General features: G+C 46.9%; 1 long non-coding RNA gene across 1 annotated transcript in view; it reads right to left on the reverse strand.

Moving 5' to 3' along the window:
- The window catches only part of LOC133225092 (uncharacterized), a 97,600-nt gene that overhangs the window by 1,076 nt on the left and 70,294 nt on the right, over positions 1-26,230 (reverse strand). The window lies entirely within an intron of this gene.

Genomic DNA, 26,230 nt, shown 5'->3' on the forward strand with positions numbered 1-26,230 from the left:
AACCCAGTCCTCTGGGGTGGAATCAGGACACTGCACCATTTAGGATGGGGCAGTGCGGGTGGACTGCAGAGCCTCATGGCATTACATAGAAACAAATGAGTATCTAATAGTGCCTTTGAGATGGTGTTGAAGGTGTTTGAGTGAAAGATGCAACACACAGGTCTAGGGTCACTCCTACAGATCCTCTTCTCGGCTGTACTTCGTGAAGTTATTTCTAATACCTTATGAGATCCTTATGGTCTGTGTCACAACAGAAGTGTAAGAGACCTCCCTTGTGCTTCTGATTAAATGTGTTTGCCTTGTGATCAGCTGCAGCTTCACAGCTAAGTGCCTTGCATCGATGCTTTCCAAGCCAGCTCCCTTGGAGCTGCATGGGCTTGTCAAAGGGTTAAGATTTGTCCTATTGATACAAAACTGCCTTTAGACACTGCAGCTCTTGAAAACCTCTGCCTGAACCATTGAACCCCTTTGGAGTTAGGAAGCTGTTCATCCACCCTCAGGAGGAAAGATGAATGGTGAACAGAAAAGTTACAGTCCATGGCCAGGCTGAGCAAACATGTTACGTTTGGAAAGCAGTCAAAGGAAGCTGAAAAGCCATCTTAGATACGGAGCTGAGCGTGAGTCACCCAGGGAAGTCAAAATAGACTGCTCAAGTACTTCACTTCAAAGCCTTCAACACCATCAACTCTCAAGCATCCTAGGAATGTCATTGCTCTTCAAAGGCAGGGAGGGATCACTGTGTGTCCTGCATTCATCTCCTTTCTAAGGGGATTTAACAAAGCCCTTTGCTGGACATTCAGTGTGTGCTCCCTCCCGATGCGGGCAGTACCAGTTACCCTGTTCCAGTCTAGACTCTACTGGCTGAGTCTGGAGTCCATCTCATGGTGTGTTTACACCAGAGCCCCACAGCTTGTGATCCACTTCAGGTTAATTTAACTGGGAACAAAGCAATGCTCACTGGCTTCCCAGGTATTGCAGTGACATCCAGGTTTTCCTTGCGAGTAGCCAAATTACTGTTGCTAACAGCAGATTTCAGTGTGATGGGATGAGCCCTGCTCATAGGTTGACTGTGTCTGCACCCCATCCCAAGTACCTCCCGGGGGTATCCCTCTCTGTCACTGGTTACCAGCAGTGGGTAACATTCATGCCATAGGCAGGGCTTTACAGTCCACAACACAGATTTAACAGTGAGCTCCTGGTGATTTCACGCAGAGGACAAAGCTGAGGATCAGTGTTTGATTTTGTCAAGTGTTGCAAGCGCAGCTGATCCATTGAGATGTGAAATGTCCCTTTTTAAAAATTCAGCGTCATCTGCAGGAATATTTCAGTTCTATTTATCATTCCTATTAATATTATTATTATTTTATTAGGGAAGACTGAAGTGAGAAATCTGCTGCTTTGGTAGACAGCGCTTAACAGAATCTGAAATCATCCTTTTGGGTGACCACGAGCATCAAACTGCTTTTTCTGCATATTTCTTCCTCTGAATTTGCATTATTTGTTTATTTATTCCATAATATTTTAATCTTAGCTCTACTGTGAATGAAAATTAAACCCTGGGCACATCAAAGAATCAGGTTAGGAGGGAAAGTTGATGTTTTTGTATTTATTTTCCTGGAGGAGCATAGCACAAGTCCTGCTATTTGTACCACCGGTAGAGCTGGGATAAGTTTGTAAATGAATAGAAGAAAATGAATAAACTCACAGGGCTTAGTGAAAGCAAAGAGGGATGCAACGCAATGAAACAGAAAACAGGCGAGGGGATTTGAAGTGTTGTAGAGGCTGAATGCAATTGCTTGAGTTGGAACCCGACCAGAGTCCTGGGGCTAACACCTCTCCTCCACGGAAAGTGCTATAGGAACTTTAATATTTATAATGTTCAGGATTCTGGGTTTGTGCCTTGTCCAGGAATTGGATTTAAAAAATCAATGTTGATGCTGCTGAGGATTCTCGCATGGAGGAGAACCTGTGGGCAGGCCACAGGTTTTGTCAAGGTTAAATATAAATATAGCATGTAGGTGACTTAGGTGCCAAAGTCTAATTTTCCTAAGTGACTTAGATGCTTAGGCTCAGATCCAGCCATATGCTTTGGGTCCTAGCTGGGAGACAAGAGCTCAAACTAATATTACACACATGTACTATGCTGGATCTGGGCACTGAAGCCAAACTTTCAGTGTAAGTATATGAGATATAAGTTGCTAAGTCACTAAGCACCTTTGAAAATATTACCTGGGCTTAGGGGAAATAGAGTTTCCAGGCAATTTAGCACTTGGAAGCAAGGTATTGGTGTAATACCAGTCATATTGGTAAGCCTAGGCTATTGCATTTTCCAAGCTGCATGTCTAGCTTAATGCAATCCAGTTTTCTGCGCTGCCTTGGCTGGTGGTGGAGATGGCATGAAGGGATGCTCCTGGGAGAAGGGGCAAAGATGGATTAACTGAATTGTTCTGTCTTTGCATAGGGTGAGATGGGTAACCCCTCATGTGCTTATGTAGCTATGTGCTACATAAAGGTTTTCACTGCGTTAAGAGCCCAGTGCACGAGCTCCTTCTTTCACCTATTACTGTTAGTGCCCAGGAGGCAGCCTGACTGCAGTACATCATAGCATCTTTTGCCTTGACATCCCTCTAAAGGGTGTTATCCCAACCATCCCTCCAGCTGCTCGCAGTAAATCCAGCATTTTGAGGCCCTGCTGGACCTGCCACTTGTAAGTGGCAGAGAAAGAACCATCTGCAGAAGAGTATGGCAGGGCCAAGGCGTGGTGCCTCTTTGCTGTGCCTGTTCCAGGCTAGTTTGTCTGCTCACTGAGCCAGTGGGACTGCGGCAGCTGCCCTTGGCTATGGAGAATTTTTCCATGATAAGACCTTGCTGTTGTTTATACTGGAGTCAGCAAAATGAATGGGTCTTGTGCGCAGTGGTGCTGCCACACTGCCTTGCAGAGGAGATTTACTGTGCCTGGAAAGGAGCCCAAACTCATAAGCCTGTAATTGTTTTAATAGCAAATTAAAGCAATGTAGGATGATACTGTGTTAAGGCCTGTCGTGTAAATGCCATAGGCAGCAATGCAGGAATAGCAGAGATGTCACTACCTAAGATGGCCTTGGAGCTGTCCTTTTGAATGACTCATTAGTCACATTTAAGTATACCACCAGGAGAAACGTATTTTAGGGTTAAATAAGCAATACCTGTCTTCCCTGACCTACAGCTATCTGGCTAGCTGCGAGATTGGTGCTAGGTGGTGGAATTTGGTGTCTGTGCCATGGTGAGCTGATAAAACTGGGATTTGATGATTAATTTCAGGATTTGATGTGGGTTTGAACTGAAGTCCATGGGGACTGTGTTTGCTCTGCCCTTTCTAAGCAATGCCCATTGCTTTTGATCCTAAGTATGAACTTAGATGCTTTCATTTACAGCAAGCCTGAAAACACAGCAATCTGAGTTAGGCATTACCATGCTATAAAGAGGATAAGGCTACCAGCCCACTTTGTAGGAGAGTTAGGAAACTTGATGTCAAACACCACATCCCTCTGTGTAGAAGCCCCATTTAGCCCTGCAGCGAGGGCAGGTCTCCAGCTCCACATCCCAGCCAGGGCTGTTGTGCCCTGGCTGAGATGGAGCCAGGCCAGTGTGCAGCTCCCTGCTTCCCCTGCTGCGAACATGTGTAGGGCGGAGAAATCAGGGCTGGTGGAAGCTGCCTTAATGAGCATCGGTTGCTGAGCAGGCCACCATCTGCAGCCCCATCTGGCAGGGGGAAAGGCTGACACAGCGGTGGCGAGAGGAGCATGGGATCATAGAAGTGAACGCTGGAGTGAGAGCATCAGAGATGTTAATGCTGGAGAAGCTTTTTCACTCCTTATGGGTTTAGGGTTTGTTTTTTTCTCATGCCCGTTTTGCACGTGAGTGAATGGCTGAGCCTATGCTCCGTGTTTGGGAGGACCACAGTTGTCTTGATGAGGCTCCTGCCAAGCTGCCTTTGAAGTCAGGGATCATACACCCACCAGGGAGCATGGCCACAGCTGCCCAGGCTGAAAAGCCAAAGCAGACCCCATCCCAGCTGAGCTGGAGGGCTCCTGCTGTATGCGTTATCCTGAGAGCCTGTGGGTTTGTTTGGCTGTTGTATCCCAGGCACTGCTGTCACTTGCAAGCTTGTGTTAAAAACACTCTGCAACCTGCAGCTCATACTGATTTTCCATCTCACTTCCCTGGCCCAAGTCCTGGGAACTGCGTGTAGGTTTTGTCTCCGGGAGGTTTAGCACATCCACTTCAAAGCATACAAGCAAATCAGCATATGGAGGACATGGACCATGGAGTATTACAAACCAGAAGTTAATCAGCAGTGCACATGCACCAAAGAAAGGAGTCTGAACACTCAGTCTTTCTTACTGCTAAAAGTACCATTAACTAGTGGACTCGCTGTCACCCTGAGCAGTGGTTAAGCTTCCTGTTGGTGCACAGCAGATGCAGGTTCCCCGTGGAGCAGCATGGCATTAGCCTCAGTATTTCAGCACACTTTGGCCAAGCATCCTCCACCAGATGTGACATGGGGCATATGGGAGACCCAGATCCTTTCTGGAGCAGCTGCAGGATGCCAAGGGCTTCACATGGAAGAGCTGCTGGATGCTGTGTTTGGATACCAGGATCCTTCCCTCTGTGCCAAGTACCTTGTATGTTTATTCAGTTGAATTTTTGGGTTCAGGGAAACGTGTACAGCAGAGAAATGTCCCTGGGGTGCCACACAAAGACAAATGATGCCCCCTGCACCCAAACAGTGTGAGTCTGGACCTGTTCACAGGGTTCCCTGATTGCTCCCAAATGTGGTACTCTGACACCATGGTCATTGGGAGAACTTGCCTGCAGAAACCTGCACCACTTGGCTGCTCTGGAATAACCAAGGAGTGGAGAGGGCCCTGAGCTTGGGGATGGGACAGCCACCGCCAAATGGGGCACTTCCAAACAATCAGAGTAGGAAGGAGTGCATTTGCTTTGATCTATCAGCTTTTATCATTTGTAAACATCTATTAATTGGCAGTGTCAGGCCCAGATCCTTATCGTCTTTGGGTCTCATTTCCCCTGTTCGATACATTTCCTCCACTATAAAAATACCCATCACCCACCCCTGTCAGCACAGATTAAATCTAACGCTCTTTCTTTCAGCTCCTCTCCCCAGTGAGGCTGTAAAGCTGTCAGCTCCACACTTGACAAGAGCCAGGCTGCCCTCCTTCCCTTTGTCTCCTGAAGGAGGAAAATATTTAGGTGTCACTGGCTGGATGGCCGCAGTGGAGATCGGCAGAGCTCGACCCATCCATTGATCTGAGCCATGAGAGGAGAGAGGCGTTTCTACCACCACCAGCTGTGATGTTCCCAGTGGATAGGACCAGGGCGCATCTTTGGGATGCATCAATCCCTGCTGCTGCATCCCCGGCTTCCTAAGAGCTTTTGGGCATTCAGCCTTTCAGGGCCTCCTCAAGGACACTTATCCCTTGGAGTCACCCAGCTGCTGGCATACATGTGACATCTAAATAGCTTCCCAGGCAGCAAGGTGCTGGCTCCTCAGTGAGAGGCTGATAAAGGGTGTGATGTTGGGTCTGTTCAAAGGAGATGTGCCCCCCAGTCCAGGTCTCCAAAGCACAGCTTAAGGTCTGAATGTTTTGTAAACCTGTTGGTTGAGTGCTAACAAGATGTCCTGTCCCTGGGTGTATATAAAGAGCAAAGGAGGTGACTGCAGATGGCATGTCTGCATATGTGGAATGAAATAGGTGAGACAAGATCCCTGAAACCCCCTGTTGTGTGTGCTGGTTGAGTAAGGTTGCGCGTAGCCAACATAAGAGCTTACAGAATAGATCTCTTCTCTTGCCCCTTTCCACGTAATACAAAGCATTTGAAGCCAGACCAGTTTCTAGTGTGACTAGACTCAGGGTGACTGGGCTGTGTAGAGGTGAGCACTCAGGAGCAGGCTTTCCTCGGGCAGGTACTGCTGTTGAAGCATCATGGTGCTCACATACCCCAGTTATCTCCTCTGCACAGTGCTTGCACTGCTGGTCATGGCAGCTCAACCATCACCTTCACCTCTTGCTATGATCCCACGTGTCTGAGCCCAAAGTGTCAGCCTTTGAGATAACAAGTGTTGCAGGATGGGCCTGAGAAATACCCCAAGTGTAGCAGGGCAGAGCTGTATCTTCTGCCATGGGTGACTCGAGCTGTGCTTGTTGCTCTGCAACTCAGGACATCAAGCCAAGAAGACTCACAATACCTTTAATGTGCGTGTTAGCACTCCATTAAATATTGACTGTGCTTAAATAAATGATGCAGCCAACTTTCAAGGAAGAAAGTGCTTATTTTGTCAACATAAAATATCCCTCTGTGCCTTTATCCTTGTTAGTCTGTCTGTGGCTAGAAAGGCCTCTGAAGGAGGCCTTTGTAACTGGTTTCACATAACATCACTTGTCCGAAGGAGACTCTGTTAGAGCTGAAAACTCGGTTTGGCCTTAAAAAGCAACCTGAGAATGTCAGAAAGATGACAGCAAAACTGTCATTGAAAGAAGCTTGTGAAGAAGAAATTTGTCCAAACCAACCCGTTCCCACAAGCTGCTTTGACGTAAACGGATCTGCATTTTGACAGAGAAATCCTTCAACTGGAAAATCCCAGAAGCACCTCAAATGTTCCTGACTCACCACATCGTGATGTTGTGTGTGTCCTCCAGTGTGCCATGGTCTCGGTGGACTGAGTGTAGGGCATGTGCTAATTTGGGGGATTAGCCACTAACCCGTCAGAAAAGCTGGACCAGAGGCTGGATTTAGCCCACCTAAACTTAGGAGCTAAACTTAAAGACACAAGCTGACAGGAAAACAGCATCTGGGTTCCTTCCACAGCCAATGGGAGGAGACAAGTCCTGCTCTCTCCTCTCCAGATTATGTAGTAAGGTGACATTTATTTGGCTGAATCAAGATAGAGCTGTTGCTTTTGCCATATTGAAGGGACCATCACCACATTGACTAGACATCAGTTCAGATGTCCTTCAGTTGAGACCCCAGGCTGGGTCAGGGGGGTGGGACGGACTGCACCACCTTTGCTGCCTTTCTTCTTTTCTGCTTCACTATTGCTTTCCTCAGGCTCCCTCTCACTGCCTCTTCACATTTGTTTTCATGACACCTTACAAATAGCTGGTTTTAATAATGTATTGTTGGAGGCTCTTTTATACGCTTTTGGTGCATCAATTATTGAAGCCCAGTGCTGGCGTTCCCTGTTAATAATGGGGGTGTTTGGTTTATTTATTTCTGTTGGTCAATTTTTTCATGGGAATGTTGTCACAGTGGATGGTATTTGCCCTGGATGCTAAAGGACAAGCAGCTCTTCGTAGTGCTTTCATCAGTGACCTGAGTGCATCACCCATGATATCCGGAGCTCAGCCTCCATGTGCTGGGCAGGTTTTGATGTCCCCTGGAGCAATACCAGCCACAATACAGCAATGTCCCCACTGCAAACCAGTACTCAGGAGGGTCACATTTCCCAGGGAATCATAGCTGGGAAGCAGCCACCTTCCTGAGAAAGGATAGAGCTGGGTGCCTGGGGTTTGAACCAGGTTTGTCCCCACCTGCCTCTGTGCAAGCAGAGTGATGCTTCAGCATCCTGCCAACAGTGCTCATGGCCATAGACAATTAAAACAGTAAAATCCATGTTGACAGAGAGCTACATGTGATGCTCAGCACTGTTATCACTGAGCCAGGAACTACAGGGACCCGCCAGCCCAGATGACCCTGCCTCCTGATTCTTTTCTAAGGCACTAATAGTTATCACTGGGCATTTTCCTCATGACTGTTTCCTCTCTTTCAAAACAATTGGCTTGGTTTTTATGTTGAAAAGGATCAGGTTGGAATATGGCCATCTGTCTCAGATGGTTACCTTCATTTTCCAGAGGCCAGTGTCATTCTCAGAGCTATAAGATGGAGACTTGGTATCTGCAAGGAAGCTCAGTGTAGGACTTGGTAGGGCAGCCATGGGTTGGTCCTGCTTCTTTTCTTTCTGTGAGGTGAAAGAAGTAATAAACGTGCTGAATTCTGTTGTACCCTGAGGTTATGCTTCCTTCTCTTTTAAAACTGGAAAGGAAATTGGTTCATATATTTTGCTTGCAGTGCAAAGGCAACCTGACACCTCGACTTTTTCCTTTATTATTAATATTATTATTATCATCATTATCATTATTGTTTTCCTCTCCTACATGGTCAGCACTGCCCAGTTCCTAATGAGAAAAGGCCAGGGAAACCAGTCGGTATACCTCCCACTTCCTTTAATAAAGAGCTGCTGTTAGAGCAGGGTTTGTGGAGCAAGTTTGCTTTGTTGGCTTAATCCACACTCCCTCATGGGTTTATACTGCTGAGAATTAAAGAGATGAACATTCCCATGCTTGTTAATCTGGTAACAATAAGTTGGCAAAGCTGCTGTAGTTTACAGAGAGCACAGCCACAGCTGGACAGATGTTTGACTGCACGAGACACCTTATTTAAACACCAGTCTTGGCGTCAGCCTCGTGTTTTTCGTTCTGGTGAATACAGAAAACCCTAGAAGTTACATGGAGCAGCTGGTGATTTTAGTGCTGACACATCATGCTTTGGCATCTGGTGGCATGGCTTGCCAGCCAGCTGGAATAACACTGTTTTGGATTTGGTGGCATTTTTGAGAGCATCTCCAAATGACTTTATGCCTGCATGAAAGGGAAGTGGTTTCACCCTGAAGTAAATGTGTCAGTTTTGGAGGCACATCAGACCTCCACAGCCATCGGGAGATGTGGAAATGGAAGAGAAAGAGGAGGGAAGCTAGGCTCAGCTCCTGAATTTTCCCTTCTGGTTTGCCCTGTGACTTCAGGCAAGTTGTTTAACACTTCTGTGCCTCAGTTTCCCTGCTGTGAAATGCAGCAATCCTCTCCTACACCTCCAGCATGACACAAGGAGAGGCCCATGCTGTTTGAGCTGCTCCTCACCATTGTGTTACGGGCCATATAAAGATATTTCCTCCTGAGGGATGGTCCTTGTTATCCCATGAAAAGGGACTTTTGCTATCATGTAGGGATGTAAGACCTGACAAATGACTACCATGTCTCTGCCCTGCCTGTCCAGTGGGTTACCCATGAACACAACCTCAGAGCATCACTCCCTCAGCCCCAGCTTTTCCCCCTTGCTGCCATGCAAGACTGCAGGCTTCAGTGGGTTTCGGGTCAGTTACTGTGTGCTGGTCACTCCTGGGTATCTAAAGAGCTCCATTAATTGTGCATATGACTAAAAGACTGATGGATGGGCAAAGACAACTCTCCCCACACCCCAATTAGTACTTCATCAAACACAGGACCTACTCCTCAGGATACTAAAATGGCTTAGTGGGTCGAGGCTATCTGCATACCTCTTGGACAGGGAGGTAATGGAGTGAAATGATCAGTCAATATTTAAATACAGACAAGATCTAAGCTCTTTCTGAACTGCAAGTTGGGCTTTTGTGGCAATGCTGCCCCACGCCCTGCATCCCTCATTTTTTATCATTCTACATTACCCACAGGGCTCTTGCATTCCCACCCCACTTGACCTCTTGACTCTGTTATCTCCATCTTGGAACAAACAAGAAACATTCTATTCCCACCAGCAAACTGTCATTCACATCAGCGGCTTCTGCTCCAAGTCCTCGGCTCGTTTTTCTCCATCCTCTCCCCTGCCCCGCTGGGAGCTCTGTGCCTTCCTGAGGAGGAGAATACAGGCAGAATAAATCCGCTCTCTAAATGCTTTTGGACCACTTGCTCCTTCTTAAAGTAATAGAGCAGATATAAGGCAATTTCTTTTTGCCCCCATCCCCAGTGATTTATTCTTTTCCTGGGTGTCTTTTGACCGGTTGTAAAGATAAATACAAGGGTGGCTGAACAAATCATCACAGTCAGATCAGTCAGGGGTGGTAATTGCAATTAAGATAACTCCTAAGTAACCTACTTTGGTCTAGTGCCTTCCTCCACAGGGGGGCTGTGATTGGAGATGCCAACCCTAAGTTAACCAAAAGAGCAAGTCTTTTAGTACTAGTTCCTTTAATCTACCCTGTGTAATTATTGTTCCCCTCTGATGTTATTAACAAATGGGCACCTTAAGCATGTTAAGCAACCCTGCAGATAAGTTAGATGTGAATCTTGCAATGAGGGGTTTGGAAAGATGTCAGTTAACATGATTGAAGCAGCAATAGCTGAGCTTTGCAAGGGTGCAAACAGCCATGGTGCAGGGTGATGTGTTGAGTTGTTGTGGAGGAGCTGCTTTTTGCTGGTGTTACACGCACACAGTGCTCTGTTACCCCTGCAAACAGGTCAGTGCTGCAGTTCCAGGACTTGGGCCAGTTCCTAGGACAAGGCTTCGGACTCCAGCACCCAGCTGCTCTGGTCAATAGCTGTTGGGTTTTCATCTCTTGGTACATAGAGTAGAGCCTATTTGTCCCTCCATTTAGGGCCGTGCTGTCAGATGGGTACCACAAGGACCTTGGCACAGGCTGTGCAGGAAGGAATTTTGCTTGTCTTCAGTAAGTAGAGCTCTGGTCCCTGCACTCCTGTGATGGAGAACGAGAACCCATTGCTCACAGAGGGGACCTGCCCAAGTGTCCTTATGGAGGAGCCATTCAGGGGCAGGTATCTTGTGTTACTCTGAGCTGCCCTTAAGCAGCTCGCTGAATCTCAAACCCCATTTCTTTGCTGGGTTTAGGAGGGAATTAATCCAGGCCCTGGAGCTATTTACAGAAAACAGCATCTGCCTGGTACCTGTGTAGGGGCTGGCACGTCCCTTGGGCATGAAAAGACATGGAGCTGCTTGAGATGGGTGGAATGGATGAGCAGAGATGAAGAGCTAAGTGCCTCCCTCCATGTGTCACTGTGATCCACCTCTGCACCTGCAGATGGTATGATGACACTCACATGCTTGCTCCACAGGAGCATGAATCCCTTTCCCAGGTATCCATGAGGAGCACAGCTCCTGAGGCAAAGGGAACTGCATCAATGCCTGCAGATAAATGACTACATCCATTGTAAGGACTTGGTAAAGCCCCCATTGAAATAAATGGCAAAACTCCCAGAGATTTCAAAGGGATCAGCCCTGAATGTTTGTAATTCTCTCCTAGACTTATCATATATCCTCAGTACTGTGTGCCATTTCCATAACAAGAGGTATGGCATTCCCTTATTTCCATGTTTGTTAAGTAACAAAGAGAGATTTCAACGCTTGTAGCCTTCCCAAATTTGTCAGGCACCAAAGAGTCTCCCCCTGGCTCCATGTGAGCGTGTTCCCAAGCACAGGGCCTCGTTAGTGTCGTGATGGGAAGTTGTTCAGATGCTATGAATATGCATCAGGGCTACGGTTGGGGTTTTGTTGGCATACACAGTGACTTTGTCATTTAATCGTCTCCAGGGCTGTTTTAATCAACACGCACATTTCCCGTGTCAGATTCTTTCACTTCACTGCTTATTATTTGATTTACAAATATTCTGGCAATTGCTTGAGTTTATTCTGTCCCATTCGCCTGTAACTTGCTCCTCTCTGCTCCGCACCATCCTCAAGCCAGGGACTGTGGTTTCCTTTCCTTTGTCATGGGGAGGGATCAGATTTACCCTCCACCAAGCTTTGCTTTCCCTCATTCCCCGTTTCACAATGTTGATTAAACTGGGAAGGAAGGAGGGGTATTTGCTCAAATGCGATTTACAACAGCATGTGGAGTCCTAGGCACTGGGCTTCAATGGTCTAGACAGATACACAGTAGTGCCAAGGCCACCGGGGATGCGCCTCAGTTCTCTAGCAGGAGCCCTGAGCCTGTCTCAGGGATAGAGGATTTATTGTATCTGGTCAGGGGGAGGACAGGAATTAGCACGGTGCTGCGTAGGCTAATGAGATGTTCTGAAGGAGCTGTCGGGGAGATGCTCCCGAAGCCCTGGGTGAGACGGCTGCTGAGAAAGCCCAAAGGAGCAAGGATTGATGAGATGTAGGTCAGGAGAGGTAGATACACAAGCTGGGAGCTGAGCTGCCAGTATTCAGGAAGCTGATGGAGGTTCCAGCCAACAGGGCAGGAGTGCCTGTGTGTGTGCCTGGGGGAGGAAGATGGATTTTGCAGTGACAATTTGGATGGGCTAAAGAGAGAGGGGAGAAGAGTCTATAATGCTTCAAAGACACGTTAGTCCCTGTGCATAAACACCCCCATCACATCCCACACTTCACTGCACGCTTAGGGGGCTGGGAGGAGATAGCTTTTCCGGTCCTAGAGTGAACACTTTCCCTCCAAACACTCACCAGAGTTGGTGTTTTAAAGGAAAGGTGCCTGCCAGGAATTCAAATATAAGTATTCAATCCGTGCTCATGTGCCTTGGCACGTTTCCCATCGCAACTGCCAAGATGTCCAAACCTGAAACGAGCAGCACAGCATCTTTAATAATTCACTGATGGATGCTTTTAAAAACCGTGTGGTTTATATTCATGCCAGCACTGACCCTCCCTCCCCTCTTCCCCATCTCCCTTTCCTCTCCTTTTCTTGCAGGTGGTCTATTTAATTTCAATTTCAAGCTGTTGCCTCCTGCTTTGGTTCAGCAAAATGACGTGTCTTGACCTATTCATTTCATGTTTCCAAAATCTTTTACATTTCCTGCCTCCTCCACTCCTCCCCCCCACCCCTGCTTAGAAAGAAAAAAAAACCAATTCCAACTCGCAAAATGAAGAATTTCCCTGCATCTGTAGAAAATCTGGCCTCACTTATACCTGTAAAAACAGTTGTTTCCCGTGCAGGAAATGGTTTGCTTCAGCACCTGAATTTTGTTAATTTTGTTTTGTTTTTTTCCTGGTGAGATTTGGATAAATCTCTGCCTGATTTCTGTAATGAGTGGGCAAAATCCATGCAGGCTGAGTTAGCTGTTTGGCCTCTCAGTGTAGAGGACTTCACTTTCCCCTGTCATAGAATCATAGAATGGTTTCGGTAGGAAGGGGTCTTAAGATCATTCAGCTCCAACCCCCTGCCATGGGCAGGAACTCCTTACATTAGACCACGTTCACGATGTACCTAGTTCAGGTTGTACCTGAGAACAGGAGGGTTTTGCCCTGTCAGCAGGGATCTCCAGAAGAAAAACACTTGGACACGTACTTGTATAAGGGAGAGATGATGCCAAGTGCTCAGTAATCGTAAGTGCCTGTAGTCTGTTGTAAACAGGACTGTGTGCATGGACCAAATCCACGGTATGAACCAGTTTCCTTTCCTTCTTTGGCATCATTAGCTTCTACTTGGAATGCCCCTGGTATGAAGATGTTGCCCTTCATGTTTTCCAGCTGTATACGCATGTGTACGTGTGTGTTTGTGTGTCTACCTGGGCGTACAAGGTTATTCAATTCAAGTTCACCTTTTTTAACATAGAGTGCAATTGTTTGATAGAAGCAATAGAGCAAATCACCCCCACGGATAGCACTTGCCATCTGCCACCACACCTTCAAACCCAGCCCCGTAAGAGTGTGGCAATGTGATGTTCGACCCCTCAGCCACACAGACTTCATTCCTGTCTGTGCTGCCCCTGCAGACCAACACAGCTCCAGCAAAACAGTGCCCTGAGGAGGACTGGGAGGTGTTGAAGTCCCTCTGGAAACAGGGTTAAAGTTGCTTTGCCTTCTCTGTGGTCTGCGGTGGTCGCATGTGTAGTGATGCTGGGGGCTTGGGGTGAGGGAGAGCGCGCGTATGTGTTTAGGTAGCTTAACTTTTCATTTCCTGCCTGGTTTCACGTGAGGTGTGGTATGTGCGACCCGGCTGAGCCGATGGACAAAGCAATGTTTTATGTACGTGCTGGGTTTCCAGAAATAACTAGTGGTGAGATAGAGACATCAGTGAAGGAGTTTCAAAGTCACCAGAGAGCCTGGCTGACACAGCTGAGATTGGTTTCAGTTTTGGTGTTCAGAAACCTCCTTTAGAGTTCCCTGCTTCAAACCCCAAAGGGTGAAACGGGGAAGATTAATAAGTCTATTTAAAAACAAATCTTCCTATTTGGAACAGTCTTGTGTTCTGAAAGGATAACAGTTACAAGGCTGAAAAAGCAAAGCAAGTGCTGCTGTAGGTGCTCAGGCTTACAGCATATGGGAAGGATGTTCTAGGAGTGTTCTCCTGGCTCCCTCCTTTCTCTCCACCATCCCCATGTTTTGGAGGTGCTCAGCTCCATGATGCTTGTGTCCTGCTCCACTGCATGACAAGGCTCTGGTATTCCTTCTCCTGACTGCCAATTCTATTCAGCTTTGCAGCCTTGTTAATAAATGGGAGTGTTTGAGGCTCGCAGCAGTGTGAGAACAGCATACCGTGGCCAGCAAAATGATTTCTTTGAAAAGGAGGCATTTTGGTTTTCAGGCGTGTGTTCCCTGCGTGCTTTTGAGCCAGGATGCAAAATTGCCACAGAAAGTAGCAGAAAAGAGAGAATGAAACAGAACCCAGTTGAGGTCATTCCAGTTTGGGGAAGGGAAGGATCAGGGGTGATAAGCATCTTCTTGGCTGCTAAAGACAGAGGGCAGCGGGAGGTAGTTTCTTCCTTTCTTCTCCAGGTGTAAGGGGGAGTATTTAAACTGAAAACCGATTCCACCCTCCATCACTACCACTGCATGGTAAAGGATGAACTCAGCACTTGATAATTGCATGTATATGAGATTATAGTCATAAGGAACAAGGCTCATCCTACATCCTGGAGAGTGCTGGCACAGTCCAGCTCACTTCATGCAACTCCCCTACCTGCTGCTTGTGAGCAGATCCTGTTGTCTGCTGATCCCTAGCTTATGCTTGGACATTAGCTTGGGGATGTTTTATCAGCACAGGCCAACACCCTCCTAAGGCACATGCATGGAGTGAGGTAGGGAAGACCATCATGAGTCACTGGCTCTATTTCTTTTCTTGGTATAGATGTGATCAAGAAGACCAGCTTCATCATGATCTTCCCCTCAAATAAGAGTAGACACCATTCTTCATGTTTTAGTTAGTGGGAACCATGGGAGGCCCAGTTGAAGTATGCAGGACAGGAAATTCAAACATTAGTTAAAAAAAAGAGTGCTTTCTGCTCAAAACCTGCTTCAGCATCCATAACTTTGGTCAAATATGTACATGAAGGGTACATTTAATCGCCCTCCAGGGCTGGGATGGTAAATCCAGCACACGAGTGAGAAAGAGCAGATTTCCTAAGGCAGATTTGAAGTCAAAGACTCTTCAGGGTGTTGAAGGTTAAACAGGGACCTCCCTTTAGGTAATCCATTTGATCAGACCATGGGCAGGTACACCCAGTGCATTTAAGTCATGTCTGCAAGTGTAGTGTGCTATGCTTCACATACTGCTGTATGAAATAATGTGGTTGGGCTTAGCTTCTGCAGGGAGAAATGGTTTGCTTCAAGGTTGGTATTTAAGTCAAGCTGAGATCAGCAGCAGTGGTGAACCCAGATTATGACCCCGAGGTTTTGCCTTGGTACATCAATGGAGAGCAAGGAAGGACAGTGCTTGCAGCCATGGAGCTCTTTAGGTTAGACTAGGGTTTTTCAGTGTACCTGGAGGTTCATGCCAGGAGCAATGGAGGTTTCCTTCATGCAGGTCTCTGTGTGTTGGTGTAGTACTGATGCTCCTGACTGTGAACTCCAACTGCAATTTCCATGCATAGAAAGGAATTGTGCAGGTGCTTTTCAAGTTTAATGCATCTCCTAGGGGCAGGGATGCTTTTTTTATGCAATTACATCACACTAAATCCATAGTTTTGGGTTTTGTTAAAAAAAAAAAAATGTTGGGAAAACCTAACTGGTGCTTTGTCCTCTAAAACTCATTCTTTTTTCTTGACTGCCAAATGGTGTGAAATTCTTGGAAATCTCATTAAAATAAAAGGTATGGGGTTTATTGCTGTAATATTGTGTGACTCAGTATTTCCCCTGAAATCATCCATCCTTCCTCCATAGAAACCAAGAAATTGATCTGTCTTCTTATTCATTAGCCTGAAACAAGGCTGTGGCAAAACCAAGAGCGATAAGATCAAACACATATGCTACACGGGTACTTTTGCAGCTAGCTTGGCTTACAGTAGACATAACATCTTAATTAAGGTCCATTCTCAGTGCATTTTCCCTCCATCTGCTAGGCAGAAATCACTGTGAAGCCTGCAGGATTTTATACCCTCTCAAGCAGAGGGTCCTGCCACAAAACAAGCTTTTGAGAAGTCCTTACTCAGTATGACTCACAGACATAAGGAAGTGTTGTCTAGACGAGACCCCAGGTTTTTAAGCCACAGCTATGAGTGGGAGAAGTGAGAGAAGCCAAGTGGTGTCAGCAGGAGGCATGAACTGCAAAGCTACGGGGTGTCTGTAAGCGTTGGATTGCCCTGGTGCTCACATGGCATTTCCTCCAAGAGGAAAACTCAACTCTGCTGGGAGGTAACACGTTCTCCTACGTGCTGGCTGATAAGAAGGCTGCAGGCTCTCAGTCTGTGATGTTCACTGAATAGCTGGAGTGGTTGGTGGTGGTGGTGTGTGATCGACTCAGTGTGGTGCTTCAGCCTTGCATGTAATTCATCCCTGTCTTGCATATTCCCAGACACACTCTGGACAGCACCAGCACTGCCTGCGTATGAGTGTTTGCTTTGGCACGATGGTACAAGGCAGCCAGGGCTTTCAAACTGGGCCTAGAAACCCATGCACAATCACTGCAGGTTAAGGAGCTGTGGGGTTATTGGCTTGTAGAGGAAATGTCTTAATAATAATAATACCTACAACCAAACAAGTTGAGTTTTACACTATCTCATCTTCTGGCTTCAGAGAAGGGCTCGGTGAAGAATAGTCTATGAGTATTTGGATGATGAAAGGTAGGAAAAGCTCAGCTCTACTATTTATGGAATTGCTGGCTCACAGTAGAGGAGGGCCATGTCTGTGTCTACCCAAGGAAGTGACCAACGAAGGGAACAGATGAACTGGGTCAGAAAATAGCTTACCATTTGCAAAGGATGGGCTAAACAGTGCCTGCTTGGCAAAAAAAAAGCCAAGGGTAGACTGCCTTTGGACTAGTTATACCATTCCTCACTCATCAGCATGTATTTGCTGATGTTCAGAGGTGGTTAAATATCAGATAAAAGGACCATGAAAGCTGTATCTGTGTTGATAATTCAAGCTTGGGTTTCAGCACCTTTTGAATTCAGATAGCCTTTCAGATGAGCCTGGACAGAGGGAAGCCTTTCTAGTGTGCACAGTGAAAAAGCCAAACCATAAAATCATAGCTTTGAAGTCCCAGCTGGTGTTTCCTGCTTCTGAAGTGGCCAGTTCTGGTAGAGGAATGGATTTTCTTTCATAAACTCCCAGTTGTAGTCAACAGAATGGAATTCTGTGATTTTACTTAGCCGAGTTTTCAAGCCAAGGCAACTGCTTTGTTCTGAAGAGCTGGAAAACTACTTGATCAAGCTAAGAATTGCTTTCTAGGTGTTGTCTCGCTGCAGAGAATCCTTTTTCCTTCTGTGTAGGAGCAGGCAGAGTATTTCTGGGTTAACAAAAAAAAATCAGTTGAAACTTAGGCACAGTCACAAAAAAGACGTCTGTAAAGCAGTGATACCTCCTGAGCCAAGGACTTTTTTACTGCCAAATGCCTGCTATTTTGAAAATCTTTGAAGCTTTCAGAGAGAGATCCACTAGGATGTCTTTCAGTATGACTGATTTTGTGCTATAGGGATATTGTAAAGGAGCACATGGTGTGGAGAAGTAATTACATGTGTCTTAAAATGAGTCTCTAACTCTTTCAAGGTTAAAGAATCCACAGTGGTCACCTAACTTTATTCAGATTTATATTCTTGTGCAATCCATCTGACTGTAATTATTTTCTATATGACTCTTAAAAAGGGAATATATTGTCCTTCCATTCCTCCCCCCATCCATCAATGTAATCTAATTTAATCTAATCTAGCCTAAACTAAAATAATGAAGACAGACAGCCCTTCAGAGCCAAACACAATTAATTCATCCGCAGCTGAAATAAAATCCTTTCTTTTTGTATTCTCCACTGGAATTTCCCTATTGAGTTGGACGAGGCCTAAATCCTTTGCCATAAGTTTGGGAGAAGCAGGATATCATCTAGTCCAACGTGTAGCACAAGTAGAAAACATGGGACTACTTGTCCCAAATTAATGAATGAAAAATCAAAATATTCCAAAATTTAATGCCAGTGCATAGCTTTAAATCTGGTTCTCTTTGAGCACTCATTACTGATGCTGTATCTCCTAACAGTGAACTCTCAAAAGGTAATTTGGGTTCATTTTTTTCACTCTGCTACTTAGTATTATTACAGAGAAGCTGTTGCCTATGAAGGAAATACCCTTTCCTGGGCACTTTTCCTTCAATGGGCTCACTGGATGCCCACAGGGCTGAATGCACAAAGTGCTGCAACAGAGCTGCAGAACGTGCAGGTCTCAGGGCTTCTCTAGCGTGGGAAGGGCTGGTTTAATATTCTGTGCAGAAGCTGTTACTTCCAGCTCAGAAAATCGTTTTCAGGTTATCTCATGTCATTTTGGAAAAGGTTTAAGCTAAAAGTTTAAGTGAGAGGTTTAAGCTAAAGTACATAACATGACCTCAGGCCATGGTGCTGTTTTGTTGGCTCACTTTTGTAGGTGTAAATCTACCAGTATAATGCATAAACCTGAGCTGGAAAGACAATCAAGGCCCTGGTTAGGTGATGGGCTACCCTTCAAGTGGAAGAGTAGAAAGACAAGGTTAACTCACTATTGCCTGAGGAGGTAGAAGTCCTTCCATCGAGGTTGACAAGAGCTTCGGAAGGATTCCTCTCTTGACCAGAAGAGTAACTTGGGATGGCTGCTGTACCGACCCAGGTATCCCATTACTGTAATTTAGATAGGATGAGGGTTAAGTCTATGCTCACACCAGCAAATCCATTCACAATTGTCTCCCAGCTCAGCTGGGGAGGAATGAAGGTGCAGAAAGCGCACTGAGGTGATGGTATGGGTGAGATTTTGCTACTCATTTTCCAGCCATTGGTGGAAGAAGGTCTTGCTTTAGGCTGGGCTTGTATGTGTAGAATAATAATGGGTCACTATGTATATATGTATGTTATAGGGCTTCCCTGGGTATCCTTGCACTCTGCTGTCTTTGGCAGGGTACTCTGTCCCATGCATGGCCATCCCACACACTTGGGTGGTGGTGACTTAGGAGGAGAGCAGAAAAGCACCCTGCATTGATGCACAGGTGAAAAAATACACATTGGAATTGCATATATTGGAGTAAATCTACCCAATTTACCAGATCCATCCTACATTTGTATTAACGGAGTAGGATTTGCAGTGTATTTAATGGGAAATCTCCCTGTGGAAGGTGAGGGATGAGGAATGGGAGATACCCCACGGATTTAAATCTCCAAGTAAGAGCTTGTGAACTCTGCCTGTGTGGTGAACTCTGTGAACTCCAAAATCAGCTCAAAGAGCTTCGTGAACCCTCGAACTCCAGCGGGCTTTGCCGTGCCCGGTGGAAAGGCCTTGGTTTCTTGTCATCCCCTTTTTGTTACTTTTGCTCTCTTTTATTAGCAGGGAAGCACAGCTGTACAATCTCTCCCATCTCAGCGTAATTGCATTAGACACTTGGAGGCCGTCGGATTGCCATTCAAGCTGGTATATAATGAATTTACTTGACATGCAGAGGTCCTTATGTCACAAAAGGTTTTCTCATTATATCTGAGCTTTTACTTGTTTATTGAGAGCCTCCAAACCCTCACCCTCTCCCCACTCACAGAGTGGGAGAAGGGCTTCAGGAAGTTGGCGTTTTAGTGCAATATTCATCAGGAAAAGCCCACCTGGCTGCAACTTTTATCTGCAGCTTGCAGGGGAAGATGTGGCTGCAAATGCTTGCTGTGAAGAGTCAGCATTGGGGACTGACATGGACAGGGGTGATTGTTTATAACTGGCAGCATAATGTTCTCCTTAAGGTGTATTGGGACACCTGGGGATCTTATGTCTTTTTCCCAGTAAGATTAAACAGGATCTGAACCCAGAGGGTGCACCTTTATCCTCACTGAAGGTAGCAGTTGGTCCCATGAATGGGTCTTGGTAAAACCTGTAACACAGATAGGCACATTCCTGCTTGGTCCTTCCTGGGCGCTGGATTTGACCGGTTCAGCACATGGCACAGGCTGCAAAGGGCTCCTCAGGATGCAGTAAATAATGTCTCAAGCCTTCATCCTTCAGCAAGGTGGGAACGGGGATTTGGTGTCGTGGCAGTAAGCAAAGCTGTGCAAAACCCCTCAGGAGAGCTACAGAAAAGATGCGATGATGCAGTTCCTCATCCGCTTTGGTCCTGTTAGCCTGGGGTACATGTGGGACTGTACCCTCTGGATTCTGCATCCGTGGGCTGCAGCACTGGGGGTGGATGAGACCTCCAGCAACAGGCTGCCTGCTCCCAAAGTGCATTTGGGGCTGCAGGCTCTGTGAGTCCTGACCAGCATCCCCTTAAAACCAATGCCCAAAGCCTCCCCTTGCAGGAAGGCTCAGAAAGGGGTCTGTCTGCCCAGCCTTGGTGGGGGAAGCCCCAGTCCCTCCTGATTAGCCTGTATCCGAGGCTGAGCCAGGGTCACTGCAGCACCTCTCTAATAATTCCTGCCTATTGTCCGGGGCCTTTCTGGCAGTGATGTGATATTGTTGCTTCTCCGCGATGCTGGGGGCTCTGGCCGGCTCCTCTCCCCAGCAAGGGCCGGGGTGGGAGCAATGTCTCGCATGAATGAGATAAGAGAAGACAAAGCAAATGGGGAAGAAAGGAAGCTTGTAGCTTTTCAAGTTCAATGAGGCTTACCAGGCTTTCGGGGGCCTCTTCAAATCAGAGGCCGAGTTAAAAGAACATGCAGAATTCAAAGCCTGTCCTTTTCCAGGCCCTCTGCCGGCTTTGAAAATCCTCCCAATTCATGTTTACTCTTGTTTCTCTCTCCCCCTCCCCCTCAGCCCTACCTTCCCCATGCAGATGCACACTCAACCCTTCTCCCCGTGCGTCGTCATCCCCCCAAATCAGTCCAAAGCAGCCCCTGGTCCTGTGGTGCCCAGTGATGCCCATCCTCTGGAGCAGGTGGGGTGGCTGTTTCCATGCCCCCGGATCCTGAATGTGGGATGTATGCAAATGGCAGCAAATGGTGGGCAACATCAGAAAAGGATACAATGGACCCCCTTAATCCCTCGTTGCCCAGAGCTGTCTCTCACTGCAGTGAAACACAGCATCAGAATGGGGTATAAACAGTTCCTCTCGAACTGCAAGCATTAAAGTGTTTCTGTTGCTGGCAGGCACATACTTTGGAAGGTTGCTGCGATGGGGAGCACAAAGGCTGGGTGCTTTCATCCCAGGAATTACAGTATGAGCCACCTCTTTCTGGGAGGAATCGAGGGCTGCAGGCAGGGGGACCTGGAAGGATGGGAAAGGATGTGACCTCCATTTATGCTGCTTTGGAAAGTGGTACCATGACTTTACTTGCAGGAAGAGGTCAATGCACCTGAGACACTTCATAGGCAAGAGCTCTGTAGTAAGTGATGTCAGGTGCTGTGCAACAGGCTCAGACTGTGTCTGGCCCTTCAAAGGACAGAGTGCAATAGGCTGCATGGTCAGGGTGTCTGGGAGAGAGTGTTGGCGTCATATCCCAGCTCATCCTCTCATCTCCTGGGCAAGCACAGGACTTTATTGTTAATGACAACCATGCTTTGCATGAATGGGGCCTCAATGGCAGCTAGGTAGGTGCAGGCAACCTTTGCCTGTCTGCTAATACTTTCATTTTCTTGCGGAGGAGCTCAGTGCATGATAAAGGCTGTTGGAGGTATTAACTGTCAGTTGTTCATACCTCTGGTTCCATACTACTCAAGCAATCCTGGCCATAGCTCTATGATTACCACCTCCTGCCCTTGACCAGCCTTATAAAAAGAGAGAAGAAATGGCAAAACTCATACCTGATAATCTGCCTGCTGTCACCCAGCTACGTGTGAGACAAGCTGTGAAACACTCCTGCAGGTTTCCCATCCTTTGCTGTGCGATGGGGATGTCCCATCTTGACACAAACCTCAGTGCTGAAGGGAGCAAAGGGAGCATCAATCTCCAGGACCAAAGCCCAGCTTGTTAGGAGTGACTTAAGAAGGATATACGGTTTTTTGCTGCCTACCTGGCAGGGCCCCCATATAGAAAAGAGCTGCCACTTCTTTTAAGAGTTGCCACATATTGCTTTCTTTGACATGGGGCTGTAAAAGTGTCTGTGAACAAGGGAAGATTTGCATGCCAACTAGTGGCACTTTCTATGACACTGTCGACAGAGTCAGCAACTGCGGTTTCTCTCCCTTCCCAGCCATGCAAATGAGGTTGATGAAGGCACAGGGGTGGGGGGAGAGCGATGTGACAATCATGGCAAGTCACTAAAGCAGAGGGAGTGAAGCAGCCCCGAACGTGAATGCAGGCAGCAGAGTGAATGCAGCCGAGCTCCATCTCATTCGCCGCTGTGTTGTGTAGCCCCATTGAGAGCGGGGCGCCTTCTGCAGCTCGGTAACACAGAGGTGGATTGTGCCTCGTGGTCTCAGTTGTCACTGATCAGCAGGGAGATGACAGATCAGGACCAGCGCCTCGGCTGACATGAGTTCCAAAGTGTCACTGACCTTGTGTGGCCCTTTGTCACTATTGTCTCAGCTCCTCTGAAAAGAAACCCTTGGTCTTGTTCTTCTCCTCCGGGCTGGGAAAACGATTATTATTATGTCCTGGCCTTTGGTTGATGAAAATATGTGCAGCTTTTGTCACACGTTTCTCTAACCCAAGTGCATTTCCCCCCCTCTCCATTTGCTATTCACACTTTGTGTGAATATGGTGTTTGTTAAAGTGGTAGAGACTGGGGGTTAACGCAGGCAGGGAGCCAGGTACACCTCAGCCCTGCTTGGGAGACTGTGCCCTCCATCATCATGAGGCTCTGCCAATGCAGCCTGTATCTGACCCTCTTCATGGTTCTGGACCCCCAGACCTCTCTGGAGCAGCCTTTTGCTGGCATGTTAAATGCTGTGGGTTTTAAGAGGGACAGGAAGGCATGAGGAAGCTCACCAAACCCATTTCCTTAGAATGCTGAATCCCTGACTCAGGATGGAGAGAAAGGAAAACAGAGAAGAGAGGAGAGGAGGAGATGTGTATTTATATATAAATAGATATACTGAATATCTATGGGAGATCATATTGCCTGTTTTGCTCTGCTGTTTCTCTTTCTCCTTGCAGCATCCATTAGCCTTTGCCCCACTACAAAGTGAATGTGAAAGATGGTTTCTAATCTTATCCTCCTGGTTTCACAGTGTGTTACATCTGTCCTTTGCAGTGGTGGCACCCACAGCCAGTGTCGAGTTGGGCCTGAGGGGTTTAGACCTGTGGATGCCAAGACAGGACTGGGTTTAGCTACACACACAGCTCTGTGTTGGCAGGGTAGAGGTTACCTGCCGGTGCAGGGTGTTTCAAGATTCAATAGCACGTATCAGCAGTGTGAGCAGGCCTGTGCCCAGCTGTGTGACTTCTTGGAGTCACTCTGGAGTTAATAATAACACAGAGGAGCCCAGATGAAAAGTCCTCCCTGGTGCAGGCAGCATTTCTAAGCAGATAGAGGTCAGAGGCATTGCCCCGAGGTGACTGTGCTGCTGCGTTCGTGCCTTCATCTGCGTGGGTTCAGCAGCCCTGGATGGTGGTTACTGAGGCTCCTGTTCTCCCAAGTCCCCCTGATGTTCCAGTAAACTGGAAAGATTTAGTTCCTATTCCTTTTTTTGTTCAAATATATAGGGGGACATTTTAAAATCATGGTTTCATATAGGTGATACCGTGAAGGAGGCAGTAAAACTGGGTTTACACCACAAGGCTATACTGCCATGTAAGCTTGGATATGATGTATTCGGCTGGAACAGAATAAATTGGTCTATGGATGGATTTAATTCCCTGTTTGAGCTGCAATTCAGCCAGTGCTGTCTGCTTAATATTCTTTCTGAACAAAACATAGTGCAGACTTTAAGGGCCCCAGACTTCCCTGGAAAGGCAGTTTTCCTAAGGGACTGGTTCACAAAATGCTCTAGATTGTGGCTGCTTGAATGGAACTTGTGGGAGACCACAGGCAGATTGTCAGTCAGGCAAGGAGGGCCCCTCATTAAGAGGATGAGGTCTATGTAGTGGACTTTAATGGCTGGGTGATTCCAATGGGGGAAAGAAAGTGATGCGGGAAGCATCAGGATCCTGCTAGATGGGAGGAGGATGGGCATCTAAAGCTACCCCAGTACTGCCAGCAGATAATGGCCATGTGATATCACCCAGTTCTTTGGGGCTGTAAAGCCGATGGGCTGAATCAAACTATGGTAACAGCATTGATTTTGCCAGTTAAATTAAGAGATGCGTTTGCCTCTGCAGTTGCTCGTTTTACTCTTCATCTAATAAAGCAAGATGAAGTCCCCTGACTGGTGTTACTCCAGGGGCAGTCGGTAGTGGGGACAGCGGGTAGGAAGGATAGATAAGGTTAGAAACATGTTAAAACAGGTTTTTTCAGCATAGATTTTGGCAGTACTCAGTTGCTCAGGACAGTGAGGAGCCCATGTCACACCCCTGGAATGGAGCTGTGGTTGAGTGAATCTCTGGAAGCCAGCATTGCCCAAATCCAAGGGCTCATCCCCCTGGATCTCACCCTCCAGTTTAAACCACTTGTAACCAAGAAGCAGTGGTCTCAGTGATGATGGCACATAGTATTGAAACAAGAGGCTGAGCAGGGAGTGGGGCAGAGCACTGGGGGGGCTGCTGGGTGAGCCTAGCCCTTAGCAGACATGCAGGGAGACCCATGGTGCAGCAAACACCGTGTCATGGTCCTTTAAGTGAGGAGCAATTGCCATACTTAGAGTTTCTTATTGCTAGGACTGAAGCCAGTGTTTGAAATAAATCTCGGTGGCTTTAGCAGTTTTGCTAATGCTTGTGGAAGAGGTAGGCTTTAGTGCTGTTACTTCTGATTTATGCAAAGTGGGAGAAGGATTAGATGCAAATCTGAAAAGCAAGTGTCAGCGTCCTTCTGAACACTCTTAAATGGGGTCAGGGAAAGCAATTTTGGTGGAAGCAAAAGGCTAAATATGAATCCTTTGGAGAAAATCCTCCTATGAGACTTCTAGTGTGAAACTGTGGGTCAGGTGTAGCAGTAGCTGGAAAAGGGTTGAGCTGTTTAACTGCTCCATGTGGCAGTCTTAGTCCTGAACAAGTCGTCTAGAGATGAAAAACAAAGGAGTAAAATTAAGTCAGATGTCATTTGTAAAATGATTCTCAGATCTGGCAGTGATTTGGCATCCATAACATAAATACAGCTGTGTAACAGAGATCTTGTGAGTGCTCACCTCTGTGCTGGGCTGGCATCGTGGCATTGGCTGTCATGTTTGCCAAGGTGCTTTCACTTTATATTTCAGATTCCCCCTTCACTGGGGAGGATTTAGGCAGGTGATGGGGTGCAGTGTCTTCCCTTTGGTGTGACTTTGAAGGCTGTGGACAACCACTCGGCCGTATGAATCCAGCTGTCTTGTAGCAGATGTCTTCAGTCTGTAACTCGTGTATGCTCATCCAGAGGTTAAAGAGAAGATCACCCTTTCTGAGAGCAGGGAGTGAAATGTGCCCTCTTCCTCCCTAAATTCTTCTGCATTGCTCTGGTGGTTGTTGTCATAATTAACTGCAGCCAAGCCATCCTCGCTGTAACACAGACCATCCTCTTTTGTTTCCTTGGGGGGTATTAAAAAGCCACAGGGAGGTTTTAGGTAAACCTGAGAACAGGCCTTTTCCTCACAAATGGACCAGGAGGTGAAATGATGCCCATGCGCGGTCACTGGGATGGGTGAACTCAGCACTCCTTTAAAGCTGCAAAGGTAGAACCAAGATCAGACCGCTCTGTGGATACAGCTCTTATTTCTGCAAAGGTTCAAAGTTCTTTCCTCAGAGTTTGGAGACAGATTTTGCTCCTCTGCTACAGTGAAAATCTGTCCATAACCTTAGGGAAATTCAGAGAAGGGGTTGTTAAGTGTGAATGACTTATGGAAGATGGTTTGAACTTGTTTGGGGTATCTCGGGTCATGGAATTTGGATGAAAACTGTTTGTTTCTGAGCTATCAGGGTCCCTGTTTTCTGTCAGAGCCTGGGAACAGCACTGGCTGGGGGATTTCACTCCTTCCACATCCTTCTGCTCTCCCTCCACAGGTATGGTCATTGCAAAAAA

The sequence above is a fragment of the Neopsephotus bourkii genome, unplaced genomic scaffold (assembly GCF_033783945.1).
Source record: "Neopsephotus bourkii isolate Nb327-2 ecotype Australia unplaced genomic scaffold, CSIRO-AGI_Nbou_v1 NB_1749, whole genome shotgun sequence".
Classification (NCBI taxonomy): Eukaryota; Metazoa; Chordata; class Aves; order Psittaciformes; family Psittacidae; genus Neopsephotus; species Neopsephotus bourkii.